Source organism: Physeter macrocephalus, chromosome 2 (assembly GCF_002837175.3).
Source record: "Physeter macrocephalus isolate SW-GA chromosome 2, ASM283717v5, whole genome shotgun sequence".
Classification (NCBI taxonomy): domain Eukaryota; kingdom Metazoa; phylum Chordata; class Mammalia; order Artiodactyla; family Physeteridae; genus Physeter; species Physeter macrocephalus.
The window spans coordinates 102,816,243-102,821,433 of record NC_041215.1 but is presented as its reverse complement, the minus strand read 5'-3'; the positions used below and the strand labels follow the sequence as shown (position 1 = coordinate 102,821,433).

Genomic DNA, 5,191 nt, shown 5'->3' with positions numbered 1-5,191 from the left:
TGTTCCCATAAAACTTTATTTACAAAAGCAGGCAGCAGGGTGAATTTGGCCTGCAGGCTGTAGTTTGCTGACCTCTGCTTTAGAAATTTGAGGTCTTCTGTGATTTTTCTATTAAGGGTTTCACAGTATGCAGATAGCATCCTTTCTGCCCATCAACACTTCAAGCAACATTGTAGCTTCTGGTAGATCAAATGGCAGAGCTGCTTTCTGTACATACTGGACCACACAGATTGCTTTCTCTTATTTTGGGCCTCATGCAAGCTGACAGCCTTTGAGACCACCTGGCAAAAGAGTCAGAGCAGCACATCAAATTTAGTATTTTTGGCCTCCAAAATCCAATGAAGACAAGTATTCTTTACCTCATTGGTCAGTGCTCAAGATGGTAGTGATTTCTATTTCATTTTTTGGAGAGTGTCCCAATATGCTCCAAATTCCTGGATTCCCAGAAATTTTACTGAGATAGCAGGCCACATGATCCACTACCATCTAGCCCTCATAGGTTTTACCAAGGCATCTAAGGCAAATGTTACCCAGCACTCTCAAGGTTCTGTAGCATCTTATTAATGTAGTGGACTTGTATGATACATGATGGGATCATGAGAATACCATGGTATCTACAGCTTAACTTGTGACAGAGGACATGTTGATGTAATTCTGATGTAATTCCGGTTAAGTGTACTATTATCTTACCAAGAGAAAGCAAATTGCCTCTGGCTTTGTCTGTTTATTTGGACTAGGAAAAGAGGCCATTTGCCATATCAAAAGGAATCACATCTGGAACAATTGATGGAGCCCTATGTTGAACAGTTTATTGGAATCCTAATCTGATTATATTTCATATAATGTGCCAGTACTCCCCAAATCCCGTTTCTTTTCTATACTTGTCAAACCGGAGAATTAAATGGGGATGTGATATGAGCAACGCAAGACCTTGTAACCATGAATTTTTTTTATTGAAGTATAATTGACATACAATATTATATTAGTTTCAGGTGTACAATATAATGATTTAATATTTCCATACATTGCAAAATAACTACAGTAAATCTAGTTACCATCTGTCACCATACAAAGTCACACAGAATATTTTTTTTCTTATGATGAGACCTTTTAAGATTTGCTTTCTTAGCAACTTTTAAATTTGAAATGCAGTATTATTGACTATAGTCACTGGGATGTACATTACATCCCAGTGACTTACTTATTTTATATCTGGAAGTCTGTACCTCTTGATCCCTTTCACCCATCTCACCCATTTCACCCACCTCCCAAAGCCCTCTCCACTCTGGCAACCACCAATCTATTTTTTGTATCTATGAGTTTTTTCTTTTGTTTGTTTTGTTTTATAGATTACACATGAGTGAAAGCATACAGTATTTGTCTTTCTCTGACATTTCATTTAGCATAATAGCCTTAATGTCTACCCATGTTGTTGTAAACGGTAAGATTCATTCTTTTTTATGGCTGAGTAGTACTGCACTGTGTGTGTGTGTGTTTGTGTGTGTGTGTGTGTACATGTCTATCTATCTGTCTATCTATCTATCCATCTATCTATCATCTATCTCACATCTTCTTTGTCTGTTCATCTATCAGCGGACACTTTAGTTGTTTCTGTATCTTGGCTATTGTAAATAATGCTACAATGAATATAAGGATACATATATCTTTTCAAATTAGTGTTTTTATTTTCTTAAGATAAATATGCAGAAATAGAATTGCAGGACCATATGGCAGCAATGGTCCTTAATATTTTAAGGAGCTTCCATACTGTTTTCCATAGTGGATGTACCAATTTACATTCCCACCAGCAGTGAACAAGTTGTCTTTTCTCTACGTCCTCACCAACACTTGTTATTTCTTGTTTTTTTGATAACAGCCATTCTGATAGGTGTGAGGTGACATTTTATTATGGTTTTAATTTGCATTTCCCTGATGATTAGTGATGTTAAGCATTTTTCTCATGTTCCTGTTGGCCACCTGTAGGTCTTTTTGGAAAAATATCTGTTCAGATCCTCTACCCATTTTAAAATCAGATTGTTTATTTTATTGTTATTGAGCTGTATGAGTTCATTATTTTTATGTATTTATTTATATAAAAGATTTTTATGGCTCTGAGATAATATTTATACTTTAAAAATTTATTATTTACAGTATAGATGATTTACAATATTATATTAGTTTCAGGCGTATACCATAGTGATTCAATATTTTTATAGATTGCACTCCATTTAAAGTTATTATAAAATATTGGCTATATTCCCTGTTCTGTACAATATATCCTTGTAGCTTATTTATTTTGTACATAATAGTTTGTATCTCTTAATCTCCTACTCCTATCTTGCCTCTCTCCACTTCCCTCTCCCCACTGGTAACCACTATTTGTTCTATATATCTGCGACTCTCTTTCTGCTTTGTTATATTCATTCATTTGTTTTATTTTTTAGATTTCACATGTAAGTGATAACATACAGTATTTGTCTTTCTCCGTCTGACTTATTTCACTAAGCGTAATACCTTCCAGGTCCATCCATGTTGTTGCAAATAGCAAAATTTCCTCCTTTTTTTTATGGCTGAGAAATACTTCATTGTATGTTTGTATGCATATATACACACACACATACACACACACACACACATATATATGTATATATGTGTGTATATATGTATATACACACACGTATAGACACACACATATATATATATATTGTGTGTGTGTATGTGTGTGTGTATATATATATATATATATATATATATATACACACATAACATCTTTATCCATTCATCTGTTGATGGATGCTGGATTTGAAGTGAGCATGGGTCACGTCTTCCCCAAGGGTGTTCCCTTGGTGGGAAGTGGGACTGGAGATGGAGGGGCTGGAGCCAAAGCTAGAGATCAGCTGGGGCTTCTCCTGTGCTCAGTGACTGTCACCACCCTATTGGGGTGGTTGGGATCGGATCCTAAGGTGTTGGAGCAGAAACCCTGAAATTTGGGTCCAAACTGGTTCCATTCCCTCTGAGTATGTGTTCTCCCTCTTCTCAGCAATGGCACCTTTGCCCCAGGAAGGAGCAGCACTGGAGCAAGAGGGGCCTGGAGTGGGCTCCTTGTGTGGGCCAGGGTGTGCCCTGGGGTGGTCCTGGCACACCAGTCAGAGCTCCAGACTACTTTTGATCTGCCACCTCTGCAAGCCCACATTCAGATGCAGTGCTGGTTGTGAGCCAGCTCTGTACCCCCATCTGTGTATTCTCCTCTGCAGCAGCAGCTTTTCGCCTAGCGTGGAGTTGTGCTGGAGCTAGAGGGGCCAGAGCAGACACTAGGCATACACTGGGTGAGTACTGGGGCAGTTGTGGGAAACTGGCTAGAGTCTTGGGCATTTCCAATCTGCTTCTTCCACCTTTTTCCCAGGAGTAAGTAAGCATGTACATACTCTTCATGAATGGAGTCTAGGTTTCTTATAGCCCACCTGTTAGTCCCATTGGTTTTCAAACCAGCTAAGGGGACTCATCTTCCTGGTGTCGGACACCAGGCTGGGATACCCAATATGTGATTTGCACTGCTTACTTACCAGGGAGTTATCTCCAAGCCACTGTAACTTCCCTTCTCTTCTGTATCCCCTCCCAGGGGCACAGGTTCTGACCTGATTGCTTCTTTTCCATTCTTACCCAACTGTGTTTGGATCTTTCTTTACATCCTTGGTTGTATAAGAGTTTTTTTGTGAGTCTCCAGTTTGTTTTCAGTAAGAATTGCTCCACATGTAGATGTATTTTTGATGTGTTTTGGGGGGAGAGAGGAGATGAGCTCAGAGTCCTCCTCCTCTGCCATCTTGTATGTGTTCTTTATATATTTTGGCTATTAACCCCTTGTCAGATATATGATTATTAAATATCTTCTCCCCTTCAGTAGGTTGCCTGTTTATTCTGTTGATGGTTTGCTGTGCAGAAGTTTTTTAGTTTGATGTAGTCCCATTTGTTTATTTTTGCTTTTGTTGCCATTGCCTTTGGAGTTAGATTGAAAAAAAATTATTTCCAAGAGTGATGTCAAGGAGCTTACTGCCTATGATTTCTTTTAGGAGTTCTATGGTTTTCGGTCTTACATACGTCTTTAATTCATTTTTAGTTAATTTTTGTTTATGGTGTAAGATAATGGTCTAGTTTTATTCTTTTGCATGTGGCTGTCCAGTTTTTCCAACATCATATATTGAAGAGACTGTCCTTTCCCCATTTTTTCTTCTTGCCTCCTTTGTCTTAAATTCATTGACCATATACACCTGGGTTTATTTCTGGGCTCTATATTGTGTTTCTTTGATCTATGTTACAGTTCTTTGCCAATATTTGATTACTTTAGCTTTGTAATATAGTTTGAAATCAGAGAGTATGATTCCTCTAGCTTTGTTTTTCTTTCTCAAGATTGCTTTGGCTATTCAGGATCTTTTGTGGCTCCATACAAATTTTAGGATTGTTTTTTCTATTTCTGTGAAAAAATGCCATTGGTATTTTGATAGGGATCACATCAAATCTGTAGATTGCTGTGGGTAATATGGACATGAACATTTTAACAATATTAACTTTTCCAATCCAAGAGCGCAAATACCTTTCTATTTATTTGTGTCTTCAATATTTTTGTCAATGTCTTATAGATTTCAGTGTACAAGTCTTTTACCTCCTTGGTCAAATTTATTCCTAGATATTGATATTTTATTCTTTTTGATGCAGTTGTACATGGGATTCTCTTAATTTCTCTTTCTGATGGTTCATTGTTAGTGTTTAAAAATGAAACATCCGAGTTCTGGGAACCAGGTGATAGAGTGTGTGCTGAGAACGGACTGAGACGGGAAAAAGAAAAAAAAAAAATGAAACAGATTTTAGTATATTGATTTTGTACTCTGCAACTTTACTGAATTCCCTTATTAGTTTTAAGAGTTTTTTGGTGGAGTCTCTAGGGTTTTCTATATATATATAATCATGTTTTCTGCAAATAGTGATAGTTTTATTTCTTCCTTTCCAATTTGGATAATTTTATTTATTTTTACTCCCTAATTGCTCAGGCTAGCACTTTCAGTTCTATGTTGAATAAAAGTGGCATCGCTGTCTTATTCCTGAACTTAAAAGAAGAGCTTTCAGCTTTTTGCAGTTGAGTATGATGTTACCTGTGAGCTTATCATATATGGCCTTTATTATTTTGAGGTACATTCCA

At 37.1% G+C, this 5,191-nt stretch overlaps 1 non-coding gene across 1 annotated transcript; it reads left to right on the top strand.

The window, feature by feature from the left end:
• The first annotated feature begins 4,751 nt into the window (after nucleotides 1-4,751).
• LOC112065153 (small Cajal body-specific RNA 18) lies at nucleotides 4,752-4,829 on the top strand. The gene has a single exon (XR_002891876.1). It is a non-coding gene; the product is annotated as a small Cajal body-specific RNA 18 (non-coding RNA).
• Nucleotides 4,830-5,191: the final 362 nt, after the last annotated feature.